Source organism: Misgurnus anguillicaudatus, chromosome 24 (assembly GCF_027580225.2).
Source record: "Misgurnus anguillicaudatus chromosome 24, ASM2758022v2, whole genome shotgun sequence".
NCBI classification, from domain to species: domain Eukaryota; kingdom Metazoa; phylum Chordata; class Actinopteri; order Cypriniformes; family Cobitidae; genus Misgurnus; species Misgurnus anguillicaudatus.
This window is the reverse complement of record NC_073360.2, coordinates 35918569-35936506: the sequence shown is the minus strand read 5'-3', so window position 1 is coordinate 35936506 and position 17938 is coordinate 35918569. Positions and strand designations below refer to the sequence as shown.

General features: G+C 36.8%; 1 long non-coding RNA gene across 1 annotated transcript; it reads left to right on the top strand.

Moving 5' to 3' along the window:
• Nucleotides 1-10380: 10380 nt before the first annotated feature.
• Nucleotides 10381-13432, top strand: LOC141361621 (uncharacterized). The gene is made up of 4 exons (XR_012367769.1): nucleotides 10381-10677; nucleotides 12120-12197; nucleotides 12785-12862; nucleotides 13271-13432. It is a non-coding gene; the product is annotated as an uncharacterized lncRNA (long non-coding RNA).
• Nucleotides 13433-17938: the final 4506 nt, after the last annotated feature.

Genomic DNA, 17938 nt, shown 5'->3' with positions numbered 1-17938 from the left:
ATTGCTCGTAAACATATTTTTATGTTACTTTAACTTAAAAAATTAAGTTAAACAATTTCAACTTGAATTTGTCGACTTTTTTAAGCCAAAACTTATAGCAGGTTAAATTGACTTGCAAAACCATCACTGTTATAGACTAAAGTGAATTATACGTACACAGTGGAATTGCCGAACAAAATATGAAATTTATTGATGAAATTAATCAAATCACAACATGATTTTTCCAAAGGAAAAAAAAACTTGCAGAACAGGTCCTCGATGCACTATGTTTCCATCAACCCGGTCTTGTGGATTTGGCCACATTTTCTTCTCCACATTACATTGGAGGTTTTTATTAGCTTAACATCTTGGAAAGAATCTTCTGGTGAATCCAGGTTAAAACCAGCCTTTTACAAAAATATGAATTTGAATAGTTTGCTTTAGCATTTACCTTCATCACCCTCTAAAAGACATTTAGGAAAACAATTACTGATTACAATAACGTAAAATTGCAATCATTTTTAACAGGCATCTGGGAATTAACAGCCTGATCTCACGAGAATTGTACATATTTTACGAGGCAAATCGTACCAAAACTTACGAATGTGGTCATACAAATTAGCCAACTCGTAAAATATGTACTAATTCCCGTGAGTAGCGTTGGAATTGATCACCTGAACATACTCAACCCTCAATTGCTTCCTTTTTTTCAAAAGGCACTAGGGATGTTAACAATTAATAGATCTTCGATTAGTTGTCGATAGGAATTAAATCGATAAAACTTAACGATTGTCGAAAAAGCAAGCACGTGTGTGCGGCGCCTGCGCAAAGCACATACACAGCGTGTGAAAAAAATAAAACAAGCGTGCAGAAGTTAAACTAGCCATGATCACAAACGATGCTCGATGACAAACACACACCTGGGCTTTTTAACCTCATTCAAGACGAGGCTGGCTGCTAACGCAACGAAATGGCATCCGCAGTGGATCTTAGAGGGCCCGATGCCGAAAATGCAAATACGGTTAGGATACTGAAAGCAAAGACCCTCTTCAGGGAATCCTGCAAGATTAGCATAGCAACGCTGCTTTACACAGGGAAAGGGACCAGAAGTCGTTTTTAATAAACAGATTAAAATGTAAAACTTAAAGTCTGGCAAGAAACTGTTAAATGTAAACTGTAACTGACTGTCGTTACACTCTGAACACCCGCAACATATATCATTGATCATCATTATTGACTGGCTGAGACACTACACGCTAAACACTGTTGAGGGTTGAAATCTTCATAATATAAGCATCTTTGGTGAAAGTACGCCACAGCTGAGGTGACAACGGGAAAAGTGCCCTTCGTGTGCTTCTTGGATATAACTGCAACAAGCAGCCTACTCTTATTGGTTAAAATGCTGCTTATGCCTCCCCTATTTGACCTAGTCTCTTTTCTGCAGGGAAGAAGTCAAAGTAAGATTAAATTTACAGTAAATCACATCACATTGTCATGCTGTATACACTCATTTAAAAATTGCAAGTACTGTAGCTTAAAGTTTAGTTCAATTTGAAGATTTACCATTTCTCATTTTGGAAATTTCGGATGTTTGACGCCGCAGTTGATCTTCGGAGATTTTTTGTATCGACGTAGCTGCTTCACTCATTCTTACCTCATGATTTATGACAGTCTTTAAGTATAAATATGAACATTTTTACAAACTTTCGACGTACTCAAAATACACTAAAAATAGCACTTAAAGTGGTTTACTGACTAATCATGTAGATGGGCTGCACATTGACGTCATTAACTGGTTGCACGCGCAACCGAGAGGCAGAAAGAAGAGAGGTGCATTGTGTTGTAGGCTAGTAGCGGTGTCTGTTAGTCAAAATGCCAAGGAGTTTTTGCGTGGAAAATAGTACCAACAGAGTCAGTGCTGGGTGCCTGATGTTAACATACCAGTAGATGCGACTATTACGTTACTAGCCTAACATTATAATTCATACATGTATCACAGTAACACTGCAAAAATAAAGACAGAAAAACAGTTCCAACTAAAATATGTTTTGTTTATATACAAAAATAAAGAACGCTTCAATAATTAAGGTTGTTGGAGTAGCGGATCAGCTCACCAAGGGGGCTTTCTGCCTCCTGGATGCGCACACCCTGTAATGTTTGTAAACCAGCAACCCGTCTATAGGGCCCCATAGCACCTATATAACACCTGTGTAGAACCATATTGTGCTCTGTAGAACCAAGTGCATTATGAATGTACATATTGACAAGCGTCAAACAGATTAATCTGGAGCAATTATTTCTTGAATCAAACCAACTAAACCCATTGAGCTTTAAAATGATTTACAGCTATGACATTTAATGTTGTGCCAAAAAATTAAGTTAAACAATTTCAACTTGAATTTATAAATGATGTCAACTTTATTAAGCCAAAACTTATAATAGTAGGTTAAATTGACTTGCAATACCATCATTGATATAGATACTGTTATAAATCTGAAATTTATTGTTGAAATTAATCAAATCACAACATGGTTTTTCCAAAGGAAAAAAACTTGCAGAACAGGTCCTCAATGCATAACTCGTTCTGGAAATTTCGGATGCTTGAGGCCACACTTGATCTTCTGATCTTCTTATATCGACGTAGCTGCTTCACTCATTCTTACACCATGATTTATGACATTCTATAAGAATAGCTAAACATTTTTAGAATAGCAAGCAACAATTTGTGCTCAATGCGCAGTGCTAAATAAGGAACTACATGGCAGATTTGTTTTACAAAACCTGATGTTCCAGTCTGTCAGGCTAAATTTTATATGCACATCACAACGGATACACTCCACCTTAAAAAGAACAGCATGGAATGTCTTCTCCAGTAATCAAACCCTTCAGGCATTAGAGAAAAACAAGATTCACTTAAGAGCAATAGAAACATCACTTAATAGAAACATAATTAACAGAGTGACAAAAATTTCAACTATTTTGCATTTAATAACTCATGCAATGAAACAGTCCAGATGTTTTGAGGTGTGAGACTGTTCAACCAAACTGTTCAGCGCAATGAGCACCTAAAGCTCAGAAAGCACCACCCATGGCTCACACAGGATTCAAACCCATGACCTCAAAATCTCAATGCATGGGATTAACTTGATGCACCACCCAGTCGACATGGTTCAAACAGGCTGCAGCAACGAGCTTTAGAGCTTCAAGTATTGACATACGGTAATCACTGAAGGTACAGAAATGACACCACAGAGCAGAAATAACGAAAATTCAATGTATATGAGCATCAAAAAGCTCAAGTGAGAGTGAAGACAAAAAGAAAATTCTGTATAGTAATGATATACAATGTAATATACACTCACATTAATTTACTATGACAAATAAGACAACATCACAGGCACGATCAACTTTGGAGAGGTGTTTCTAAGAAAGAGAACAGAGTATCAAAAAACTGTTCAATCATTTCTGTGCAGATTTCTCCAAAGATTATAACAGCAGAACCTGGCTTAAAATAGACAAAATCTGTAAAAGGAGTAGCAAAAAAACTATTTTACATATGCTTTAAAGTAAGACATGAACAAAATGTTGGAAAATGACAAATGACATATTGTTGCAATCAGCATGAACCAGGGAATACAATTATAAAAAGAAAACTAATATCTGACAAAGTGTTCAGAAGTTGTAAGCGGTTCTGTTACAGTTTATATCCCCTAGGTGGCGCTGCTCTGTATTTTCCCAGGTACTTTCAGTACATCATGCTGATGCTTTCTACCAATTTTTGTGTCAATATGTGGCATAGTTCAAAAGATATCACACTTAATGACAAATTTCAAAATGGCGGACAGGTGGTTTGATCAGTCACGACATTATACACATAGACAGATTCGGAATGAGCCAAAGAATCCATAGACACCATGATCATGATAATTTTCTGACAAACATTTCAGTAGTTATGGGCAAAAATAGCCTTTTTCATATCTCATGACCCATAGGTGGCACTGTCACCAAATTTGATATGGACCCACAGTTCATGGTCGACATGAAGTGTACCAAACTTCATTTCGGCTGATCAAAGAATGACCGAAATAAAGCTTCAGAACCATTTTTGCGTCAACCTCGTTAAGTTCATGCATTTATTACTTTTGAAAAAAGATACATATCAAAATTCTGTTCAGTCATTTCTATGCAGCTCACTCCGAAGATCACCTGTGACAAATTTCATAACAATTGAACCAAATTTGAAGGAGTAGCGAAAAAACAAAAAAACTATACATTTCAAAATGGCCGCTACTGTAATGGGAGGAGTCTTCCTGTAAAGTATCAAATTCAATAAGCGGGATGAGAGCATTCACGTGTACTAAGTAGAAATTTCATAGATCAAATGGATCACCAGTTATAACCATTTGAACATTGAATTTTTGAGCTGATGGTGGCACTATAGAGTTACTGCGAGAGACCCCATTTTTGGTCACTTGACTATTTAGGACCACCACTACAACTGTGCCAAATGTCATCATTCTACTACTTACGGTTCATAGGGCTGCCATAGACTCCCATTGGACAAGAGTAAGAATAAGAATACTAACAATTGCAATAGGTGTCTCAGCACCTTCGGTGCTTGACCCCTAATAAAACAAAATCACTTCAATTTAAAACATATTTACTTAATTTTAAGTAAATAAAACAGCTACATTGCAAGAAACAATATTGAATTTCACAAAATTCACTGCAACAACACTGTTAGATCTAAAATTTCACCTCACAAATAAAACTGAAGTGTTTCTTTAAAAATTAAATGGTGTATATACGTCTAGTCAAGGGCATAAGTTTGATTTTGACATTGGTGGGGAAATAAATAAAATTGTCTTCAGAGCCGCATTGTCACAAAGGTTTATCGCTGTTTACTTGAACAATAGTTAAAATAGTATTTTTGTTATCATAATCTTAAGGTTATAGGCCAAAAACAACAAATATACAATAATTCTATTTTATTTATTATTTTTGGTTAATTTTAACTTTTTTTGTGATGCCAGTAAAAATTCTGGCATGGCAAGTTAAAAACTGAACCAAAATATTTCCTTCAGATCTGCTTTATTTGAAATAAAATAAGTAATACATCAAAAACAAACGGACATCAGTGATTATATGTACATATGGATTCATTGTTTGGTCAAAATTATTGCTAGGGACAATTCAGTATTCTCTGGATATTGGTGTCAAGAACAGTGGACAAATAAACCCAAAAGCAAGCGATGTCGCGGGGTAAACAGAAAACACTTTAATAATTAACTAAACAAAAACCCACAAGGGGGCAAACAACAATAAACAGGTGATATAAATACACTAGACAGATTTAACACAAAACTAGAATTGACACTAGACTTGAACACTAGACTTAAACAACAAATACAAAACGAACAAGCACAGGACAAGAAACACAAGGGCTTTAAATAAGGGAGTAAATCAAGAGGGGAACAAGTGATAGGGATCAAACAATCAAACCAATGAGAATGACAAGGGAGCGTGGTAAAAGAGACGAGACAAGGGAAACTCGTGGCCTGATATCAACACACCATGGCCACGTGTTCCCACACAGAACATGGTACTGTCAGAATCCTGTCAAATTGAACTAGACATTAAAACAAGACAAGATTCTGACAGAATCCTGACAGTACCCTTCCCCCAAGGGACGCCACCTGGCGTCCCTCAAGGGGACACACAAGACAGACACAACATGACAGATAACAACAAGACTCTAAACTAGACAAAAACAACAAATTAATGAGTCCAGGGGAACACAATATAATAAAGTCCATGGAGGAGCAGGACGTGGACACAGCTCCAACTGCGTGGGATTCGACTGGGTCAGCTGCTCGGGCTGCGCAGGCAGGGTCGACTGCGCGGGCTGCGCTGGCTGCGCGGGATAACTGCACGGGCCAGGTCGACTGCGCAGGCTCCAGCTGCGCCCCTGGTTCGGCCATCTCCATAACTGGAGCAAACGTGGCGGCGGTCAACCCGAGAACCAGGCCTAACACGGCGGCAGACATCCGGAGGGCCTGATCGGATTTGGCGAGGGCTCTCCAGAGCAAAGAAAAGACGGCCAACCGTTCTTGTTCGGTCATCTTAAAGGGGAAGAAGGGGGAAACTGCAGAGGCCTCCGACATTGTCGCTGGGTTCAACAGTGGCTTGTTCGTTCTGTCAGGAACAGGGGACAAATAAACCCAAAAGCAAGCGATGACGGGGGTAAACAGAAAACACTTTAATAATTAACAAAACAAAAACCCACGAGGGGCAAACAACAATAAACAGGTAATATAAATACACTGGACAGCCTTAACACACAACTAGACTTGACATTAGACTTCGACACTAGACTTGAACAGCAAATACAAAATGAACGAGCACAGGACAAGAAACACAAGGGCTTTAAATAAGGGAGTAAATCAAGAGGGGAACAAGTGATAGGGATCAAACAATCAAACCAATGAGAATGACAAGGGAGCGTGGTAAAAGAGACGAGACAAGGGAAACTCGTGGCCTGATATCAACACACCATGGCCATGTGTTCCCACACAGAACATGGTACTGTCAGAATCCTGTCAAATAGAACTAGACATTAAAACAAGACAAGATTCTGACAGAATCCTGACAATTGGTAGGGACATGTCCCTAGCATCCCTACCCAAATCAACGCCTTTGCATCCAGTGATCAAACACTGAGTGCTGCTCCATTTCGCATCTTCTCTAATGAAGCAGTAGGTAAATTTATTATGAAAAATTAAAAAAAAGATTTACAAAATTGTGAACATCATACTGCCATAGTGTGAATAATATGTAATCATGTAATCCATTAAAAAGTAACAGTATTACAAGCATTTTAAAATGTAGTTTAATCCAATTACAAGTACTTGATTTTTGGAATCTGATTACGTAATCCAAATTGCATGTAATCCGGTACTACCCAGCTCTGACCATACGTACATTTACGTAACGTTTAAAACACATGGAAACGTATAATATCGACGTTTTGACAGGACTAATACAGTACGTAAATTATTTACGTATTTACAGCTACAAATGTACAAATTTGTACGTAAGTTATTCCTATTCATAAAAATTAAAATTGCGGGTATTGCCGTTTCTTACTTATATTAATGACATGTTTTCAGTCATATTTTCTGACTCATTTATTTAAGACAGTTTACCCATTTACCTAATGAAATTATTATGATATTCAGAGAATTTTACAATATTGAACATTTTAAAACTTTACAATGAATACCATTTCTGTATTTATTTAATATTTATATTTAGTTTGTTTCCATGACACACAAAAACGCAGTTTCTCCTATGCTGTCTTCTATGCAATACATTATTATTACTACTAAGCAATAATTACACCAAAATACAACATAAATTCACAAAAGATGTAACTTTTATTCATTTGCTGTAGTCCACATCTTTAAAATTCATACAATTGCGAGGAACATATCCAAATTCAGCCTTTTATCAAGCGATCTTGATCCGAGATCTCATGAGCAACTGTAAAGTCAGATCGCGCGTTCGTTATATAAATTTGAATTCAAATATTGCGCCTCAAGAAGCTTTACCACACATGATATCAAAAGCACATTGGCTCTTTGCATGCCACGTGACATATTTGCGTAATTTCCGTTTTCCGTTGGTGTACGTTTGAAATTTAAAAAATGCCCGTGACAGAGGGAAGCCGGATTAATGTTCTCTTGGATTAAAGCAACACTAAAGACTTTTTGCTCTTTGCTCCCCCTACAGGTTAGAAGCGTAATTGTCCATTACCACTGTCGTAAATACTGCAGCATATCTGGCTCTGATTTGATCTACCTGACCTCACAAATTTCCGTGAAATAGTCACACATTATTTTGCTCAGTTTTGCGTGACATTGTCACGTATTTCCACCATATTATGTGCCCCTGACACGACTTTCTTTTCCGTGACAGTTTCGCGTATTGGTTATTCAACTGTTTTTTCTTATTTTTAAACAATTGTCGCTTCGGTTTGGGGTTAGATTTGTTGTTTGCGGTAGGATGTCACTAAATGTATTGGTTTATAAAAAAAATTGTATGCTTTTTAAACCATCGTGGCCTGACGTTAGGGTTAGAGTTGGGTTTGGGTAAGGATGTCATTTTATGTAACAGAAAGTTGTTCTAACCCCAAACCAAAGCGACAATTGTAAGAAAATAGGAAAAACAGTTGAACCAAATCCTAAAACTGTCACGGAAAAGAAAGTCGTGTCAGGGGCACGTAATATGGTGGAAATATGTGACAATGTCACGCAAAACTGAGCAAAATAATGCGTGACTATTTCATGTATTTTGTGAGATCAGGCTGGATTGGATTGTAGGTCTGTCTTAAAGCAAGTTTTTGTAGTTTTCACTCAAACTACAGGACCGTGACCCGACGGTTGGAAACTTCTTTAGTGCGGTTTTGGCCGCTAGAGGGCTACAAAGCGAATGTGAAAGTGCCGTTCACCCTGTTTTGAGTGGATGAATGACTGAAACCTTTTTGGAAACGTTATTTTAAGATAAAAAAAAACTCTTTAGTGTTGCTTTAATAACTTTAATACTTCTCTTTACTTCATATACTCCAGAGAGGACCTTGGCTACAGCACAGCGTCATTTTAACTACTTTTGGTACTGATTTTAAAGGTGCTCTAAGCGAATTCACACGTTTTAAACCATAAAACATTTTTTGTTACATACAGCAAACATCTCCTCACTATCTGCTTGCTGCCGGTCCGCTGATCAAACTGTAAAAAAACGTGATCTCTGTAGACAGCCCAGGCTCCACAAACTGCAGTCAAAACACAGTGGCCAAACCTACAAACAGAAACCATTATAAAGTGTTCCAGCCAATAGACGACAAGAAGGATTTGGGGGTGGGGTTTGGGCGCATTCATAAAAGCATGGAAGGGAGGGGGAGGAGTTAGCTACGCTCCGTTTGATTGAAAACAGATCAAACATCAACAAAAAGTGACGTCACACAGATTCGCTTAGAGCGCCTTTAAAATTCGCAATAAATAAGTTGTGATTACACTTGTCTGTCCGTTATGCTTTTTGTAACAGTAACGTTAAATGATTTTAATAAACTGTTTTGCGTAGGACTGTATTAGTGGCTTAAACTATCTTTTGAATGTTCCTAAACATATCTGTCCGTTACATTGCATAATATAAAAATAATACATTCCGTATTTAAACATTTTGTATAAAAAAGGTTTGGGTTTAGGTTTGGGGTAGGGTTAAGGTGGTAACATATCACTAAAATGGTTAAAGGGAAATTATACCCTTTTATATTATAATAACGCTACGTTTAAATGTTGTAAATATGTCTACATTCTACGTTTAAGCATCTATTTAAACGTACAAAAAATATGTTTTTTTTGTTTTTTAAAGTTATGTGTAAATACTACGTATTAACAGTGAGACCAAGCTGTAAATCTCCACAAAACATTTGTTTTTACCATAATCCACACACAAGAGCTAAATATGGATGTGGCACACGTGCACCCATCTGTATCTACATATCCATCCCGTAAAACTTTTCATATAAACTTCCAGTAAACTTTAAAAACAACTAATAATATGCTGATAAAATATGCTGATTTGCTGGTGCTAATATATATTACTACAAAAATGCAATTAAGGTACAAAATATATACGACATAAACTGCTTATTAGTTAATGTTTACAGGGCTCCAGACTAACTTTTTTCACTAGGAGCACAGTGGCCCCCCAACTGATTTTAGGGGCGCAACCAGAAAATTTAGGGGCACACACTGTAAATCAACATGCTAACCAAATATACAAATTTCTACTAATTTCCACTGTATTACTAATAAATACTTTAATGATATATGCAGAAAGTACAATGTGCTGTTTCAAATTCAGTGTCACATCACAAAAAAAGGTCAAATTTACTGGTCGCACATATGCGACTGGATGTAAAATTCAGTGGCACACTCTCAAATTTTGGTGGCAAAATGCCACCATTTGGTGGCAGTCTGGAGCCCTGGTTTATAATAGTTGTTAATGTGTTTGCGCATACTTTTGTTTCGTCTTAAATGAAAAAGCATATAATTTCCTAAGCTCATCCAAGGCTCGCAAAATTTCAAAATCCCTGGTAGCCCTTCGGGCAGGTACTACTTTTTGGTAGGCCGAATAAAAAAACATTATATTTAATGTAGAATACAATTTTTGGTTCCCAAAACGTTCCCCTAGTGTTAGTTTTTATGTTAGATTAAAGAAAATTTAAAATGATGTCATCATTTCCTCTTGTTGTTCTAAACCTGTATGATTTTTTTATTTATTTTGATGAACACAAAAGAAAATATTTTGATAAATGATGCACTCTAAAAACTCCTGGGTTATTTCTTCAACCCATATTCTGGGTTATTTGTGTTGGGTTAAAATTATGGGTTATTTTTTCAGAGAGTAATCATTTTCTGGGTTATCGGGCTAATATTTTGACCCAATTCCTGGGTTGTTTGGGTTTCTGGGTTATTTTTCAAAAATTAACCCATGTTCTGGGTTAATGCCCCGCCCCTCGCTGTTGTTCTGGAATTTTCTCACAACAGTCGTTTGAAATAACTGTCACTTCACGGAGTTCGCGCTCGATCCGTGTTGGCCTGGGCTTCTTCGGTGCAACTTCGCTGTGTATTCAAGGTAAGCAATTATTTTAAGTGTCAATGTAATGTACACTTTCTGTGTCCATGTCCCCGTTGCTTATCTAATTGTTATAATACCGGTAAAAATACGACAAGTACAGTGCAGCTAGTGATGACTTCGTACCGCGTTAAGGGGGTCGAACACCGGACGAGAAGCGTCTCGCTGTGCCGTGTATAGCATTATTCGAGGTATCCCGCGCACTTTTTCAGTTTATGGCCAGCAATATTGTTATGTTTAAGGACATTATGGAGTTAAGATATATCAGTACTGTGTTATGATTGTACTGTATAAGTTAATTAAATACTATCGTTGCTTTGTCTGCAGTCTGAACACTTTACCTCAGAGCGTCCGTAAAATGAATTAATTTGAATATCACCTGAAAATCCAATAACATCAGCAAATTTCAATTAAGTAGCTGATTTCTGTAAATGAATGTACTTTTCAGCACATGGTGAAGTCCGTATATACATTAACGACGATTTGAGACAAATAAGTGTAAATTTAAAACTATGTATATGGCGCTATACGCTGCAGACAGGCGCGAGATGGCACCGCCGGTACACACACATACCCTGTGTCTCCAAAGGTCGTGAATCAGTATATAGTGTACACAAGTTCGGGCACTGGGAAGGACTTTAGCTCACTTGACATTGGGACACTGTTCACTTTATCCTGTGATGTGGCTGCTTAAACGCGTTGTGATCACTCACAGCTGTAACGGCGCATTCACACGGGGCGTAAGCGTTAACGCTTAACGGAAGGCTTGTCTGAAGCGTGACCAACAGCCAATCACAGTGACCGCTACACATGCTCCGTTCTTCCATAAACGTAATTGGCTGGCTCTGTCTAGGTAATTTGCATATGGCGATCTGATTGGCTGACGTGCGCGTTGCCGCTTGAAAAGTTGAGATATGTTCAACTTCTGCCGCGAGCAACGGCACTGACGCGGCGCCGACGGATCCACAATTCATTTCGGCAACGCATGACGTCACCCATTAAAAGTGAATGGGAAGCGTTAACGCTGACGCCCCGTGTGAATGCGCCGTAACGCATTAACAACCGGCAAAACCAACAGCTCTCTGACTTAATTTTTAAACGATAACTGTGAAAAACGCTGTCATTATCCTCTTATATGTCCGTGCATAAAATTGGAGGAATATAATTACATATTAAAAAAAAATATATATATATTTAACGGTTTTTTATAAATATTATTATTTATATCATGCGATATTCGAAAAGGTCACGTGATTTGTGGTAAGGGAACATGGGGACCATCAATGCTCACTGGGTTTTGCGTTGCATTGAGTTAAGTTATGTTTACCAGCTGCGCCATGCTTATATTATACATTGTTCTACTGGCTGAAGTAGTGAGATTTAAACAAGCTGGTCAAGTCTTCAAATTGTTGCTAACCTCTATATTGCTATGTTTTCTCCAGGTCTTTTTAAATGGACAGCTTTGTTGCTGATAAGCTAACTGAGTGGTGGCTGTTTAAGCTGACAGAGACATTTTTGAGGTAAGCTTTTTACTCTTATTGCCCTCATATCATATCTCTATACCTAAACATTTTTCTTTAAAGGAAAACTACATTGTTTTTCAATATTTCACTATGTTCTTGCCTCAACTTGGACGAAATAATACACCCCTGTCTTTTTTCAATGTGTGCAGTACATCGTGTACAGAGTGTCGTGAATGTGTTAGCATTTAGTCTAGCCCTATTAATTCCTTAGGATCCAAACAGGGATGAATTTAGAAGCCACCAAACACTTCCATGTTTTCCCTATTTAAAGACTGTTAAATGAGTAGTTACACCAGTAAGTATGGTGGCACAAAATAAAACGTGACAATATTTTAAGCGGATTAAAAAATGAGAACTATATTGTATGGTGGAAGAGCACTTAGTTGGCAGAACTTTGACCTCTGGTGCAGTAACATAACTCCCCCATCTCTTTCAAAATCAGTGTTATGAGGATGTAAAAGACAGGGATGTATTATTTCGTCTAAGTTTAGGTAAGAACATAGTTAAATATTGAAAACCTTTTTCTTTAATAGGGCTTAAAGGGATAGTTCACCCAAAAATGAAAATTCTGTCATCATTTACAGGCCGTCTACAGTGTTGGGAAGAAGACAATCCGGCACTCCACTGAAGAGTCCTGGACAGCGTTCATACACCAAATGTCTGTAAGTACAATGGACCAGTTTCTCAGCACCACTCTGAGAGAGAATATTCTTAATTCTATAACTATACTGTACATGTGAAAGAAGGCAATCCATGGGACATGTTTCATGTGAAAGCAAAAGGGTGAATCCTGGTTTAAAAAAAAAACCTTCATGCTCCTTGCAGTTGTATTTCAGTTTTGGGCGATGCCATCTAAGGTAGCAATCTGACTAGAAAGTGAAGTTAAAGATGTTAAGTTTTATTACTCATTTTCTTGGTCACATTCATGACCCACTCAAAATAAACACAACATTTGGCTTCCTTGTACAGTTAGTGTCAGCATTATAACACAAACTGGTAGTCTATTATCTAGTCTAATTCACTTTCTACACACTATTCACTTTCTATCTCTCTGTCTCTGTCTGTTTTAGGTTGGAACAAATATGGTGGAATACAGTGGCGGCTCGTGACTGCTCATCCGAGGATGCGCTAATTCAAAATGAGTGTTCAGATTGTGACGTGTGTGGTTTCCTTTTCCAAAATATGTGTCCTGCGTGTCGAGAGATCAAAACTGTTTATGATAAAAGAGACACTCATGTTCACAAAATACACACTAGACACTTTCTTAACAGTAAACTCTGATTACGCATGAGATTATGCGAGTATCTGGCAAACGCAATCATCTCTTTTATCATAAACCCTTTAGACGCGTCTGCAGCAGGCACTTATTTTGGCATGACACGTGATGCACACAGGATCTCTCAAAGCGCAGAACACATATTTGGAAATAACGAACCACACACATGACGGGCTACATACATGTTGTGACGAACTTCGCATCGAGCGCCCTCGAAAAATAATTCACCGGCCCCCACTGGTGGAATACCTTCAGCAATCGATGCCATTCCCCTCTGGGAGATCTTAAGCTGCAGTAAAAGACACAACCAATGTTTGAAGACTTAAAGCCTCAAGTTCAATTTAGTTATTGAATGTTGTCAAATGTTTGAGAGAGAATGTTTGAGAGTTGTTTATTTTTCTATTTTTCCTTTCTAATGTTATTACAGTGTGACCTTAAATAAATAGGTCAAAGTGTGTGTTTTTATATAGAATTTAATTGAATGCAATAAAAATGTAAAACTGATTGAAATGTGTAAGTGCCTGGATTTTTCTTTTCTGAAATAAATAAGGCATAGTGGCATAGTTACACAATTTAGGTTTTCTATGACCTTTGGTTAAAAGGATCTACTAATTTCTGGGTTATTTCAACCCAGATATTGGGGTCTTTCTTTTGACCCAGAAGTTGGGTTATATTAACTACAATGTTGGGTTATTTTAACCCAGAAGTTGGGTCAGGTATTTAACCCAGAAGTTGGGTCAAAAAGAATAACCCATTTTTCTGGGTTGAAATAACCCAGAAATTAGTTGGTCCCTTTTTAACCCAGGAGTTGGGTCAAAAATAACCCATAATGGGTTGTTTTTGACCCAGGAGTTTTTAGTGTGTGGTAAGTAAGCACACAGGTGATTGTAACCATTGAATTCCATCATATTTTTTCCTACTATGGAAGTCAATGGTTACGATCAGCTGTGTGCTTACCATCATTTATCAAAATATCTTCTTTTGTGTTCATCGGAAAAAAAGAAATTCATACAGATTTCGAACAACATGAGTATGAGAAAATGATGACACAATTTTCATGTTTGCGTGAACTGTGAACTACCACTTTAACCCTGGAGAACCCACAGGGATGGGCAGTATTTCAAATACATGTATTTAAAATACGTATTTCAAATACAAAATAGTATTTTGTATTTTGTATTTTAAAGCCTTTGAAAAAAATGAAATGTAATTTGTATTTAAATACATTTAAGATGAGTATTTTTGTATTTTTAAAATACTCAAAATACTTTGAGCCAGTCAACCAGTAAGGGTGCTGTTTTCATGCATCAACTAGTTCAGACCAGAGACAACAGAGTTCAGGTAAGCAAATATATCTGTGCAGCTTTTAGTGGGCAATAATTGAAATGTTGGAGTGGGAAAAAAGCAATGGCGATGGAATTATTGGGTGTGATGTGATTTGTGTTATTATAACTGTCGCGAAAGGAAATTCAAATTCACACTTGCACGTTGGCAGGCAGTTGCACGCTACAGTTGCACTTGCACATTGCACGACTGAGACAGAGTGTGGAACGCTAACAAATAGGCCTACACTTTTGACTTAAAGGAAAACGACCATTTTTTATATTTTACTATGTTTTTACCTCAACTTAGACAAATTAATACATTACTATCTTTTTTCAGTGCATGGAGAAAGAGCACATAGTTTGCAGCATTTCGACCTCGGCACGCAGTAACATTTTCACAGGAGTCATGATGTTACGACGCCAGAGGTCAAAGTGCTGCAAACTAAGTGCTCTTCCGCCATACAATATATTTCTCATTTTTTATTCACTTAAAAATCACGTTTTATTTTGTGCCACCATACTTACTCGTGTAACTACTCATGTAAACAGTTTTTGAATGGGGAAAACATGGATGTGTTTGGTGGCTTCTAAATTCTTCTCTGTTTAGATCCTAAGGAATAAATGGGACTTGGCTAAATGCTAACACATTCATGACACACTGTGCAAAGATGAAGTGCACATATTGAAAAAAGATAGGCATGTATTCATTCATCTAAGTTGAGGTAAGAACATAGTAAAATATTGAAAAACTGTGGTGTTTTCCTTTAAAGGCCCTTTCACACGTGACGTGGCAAGTTGTGGAATCAGCACACAGTTGCTGATTTCTTTTTAGCTTTGTGCAGTTGAAGCCTTGTTTACACTTTTGAAATTCGCATGGCTCTACTCTACGGCGTGAACCTGCTGAACCTGCAGGCTCCTCAGTAAACCTACAAGACTTTTATGCTTGACGTGCTATCCGTTGCATAGTTCTGTAAATGACAGATGGCGACTCATGAGTAATTGTTCTCAAAACCATCAAAAAGCAGCGATGAGAGAAAGAAGTTTGCCGAATAATTTCAACACTTCAAACACTTGTCTCGTGATAAGTAAATATCTGGATTTCTTCACATATAAACTGTTTAGGTTGTTGGTCGACGACACATGAAAAAGTTTTTACGATGTTTTTATAAAACATCACTTTACTTGAATGGGTGTTCATAAGGCTGACATGACACGTGTCATGAATATGAAGGAGATTTTATGGACGTTTATGACAACTGCCATTAAGTGTCATTTGTTTAATTATGTCATTTTTATTGCAAATATGACATTGTTTGAAATGCCTTTGTAATGACAACTTGACATTAACAAATACATTATAACTGACCACTTTTTACCAGTGATACAAATTGAATTAGTCATTAAAATGTCATTTAGTGTTAATACTCTGTTAAATAGTTTTTATAACAGCATCATGAATATTCTTCAGTTCATAATGTTTATTTGACCGAGTATTAATAATATTTGATATAGTATTAACACTTAATGACATTTAAATCACAGTTTAATGTAATGTTAATCTACAATGCTAGGTAGTTTCTTAAGTTTGATAATGATTGTTTATGATTTATAACAAGTTGTGTTGTATTGGTTTATGTGTCAAGTTGTCAAAGATATCTCAAACAATGTCATCTTTGCATTAAAAATTACATAATTGAGTAAATGACACTTAATGGCAGTTGTCATAAATGTGCATAAAATCTTCTTCATGTTCATGACACATGTCATGTCATGATTATGAAGGTGTCATGTCAGTCTTATGCACACCCTTTCAAGTAAAGTGTTACCAAGTTTTTTGTAGTTTTTTATTTCCTACAGGGCAGGGGAAATCAAGAGGTACGTAAAATAAATTCAGGCATTCAGAAATAGACCCAGATAGATTTCAGCCTAATAGGGATACTTGCACTGAATCACCAATTTCACATGTATTTTGTGTATTTGTATTTAAATACATTTTTCCTCACAGTATTTTGTATTTGTATTTAAATACATTTTTCGACACAGTATTTTGTATTTGTATTTGAAATACATTTCCATGTATTTATACCCATCTCTGAGAACCCACAGGTCAAATTTTAGCAATGTTAATTGCTGCTAATTATAGGGTTCTTGGGTTCTCCAGGGTTAAGACGCCAAGCAAAAGTAAAGAAACCTTTTGGTGTCATTTGCCTGGTATGTGCACACACCTTATGACCAAAGACAATAGATAACAAGATCGAGCACTGCATCAGGGGACAATGCATTGCTCAATATGGTCGCTCTGCCCTGCTGAAAAAACAATAAAAACATTGAAGAAAATTCTAATGGTTTTATTTGTTTAATTGGGAATTTTATTGGTTCTAATGGAATATGGCCCAAAACACACTACAGTGTATTGGTTTTTGTTGGTCTAATGGTATGTATTGGTTCTAATGGTTCTATGTATTGGTTCTAATGGAACACACTACAGTGTAATGGTTTTAATGGTAAAAGCTAATGGTTCCTATTGGTATTTTAATGGAAACCATTAGAATTTTCTGTAATGGTGTTATTGTTTTTTTCAGCAGGGTGGTGACAGAAGTCTCTCCTTCCATCATTGAACGATAACCAAAACAACCTCAAAAAGTCTGTTTGCAATTTGAGCTTAAAAAATTAAAGCCATAGTTCAGTTAATGTCAGATTTAATTGTGGGATAGAAACATGTTGTTTAATTGTGATTTTAGCACATCCATTCAGAGCCATCTCTCTTTTCACATACAGGTCTTGCATTACTGCCTAAAGGCATTGCAAACATGTGGCCAAATATATACATAACAAAACAGGCTAGGTGTGTGTGATTAGGGTTTGCCCCAGGCATCAAAAACAACCTCTTCTGATCATTTGGATACAACGTGGGGATTTGGTGCCGCCCAGTGGCCATTTTTTGGAATTGTGCAATGATGTAGGAAAAGCTTACATGAGCCTTGTTTTTGATATTACACTCAACTAAAGGGGTAAAAACTTTGTTGGACTTAATGCTTTGAGATAATCGTTTTTCTGGGTTGCTCTAGGACATCTTCGGTTCATTTTTATTATAATAAAAAAAAGTTTTGATTACCAATATTTTTTTTTTTTTTTCT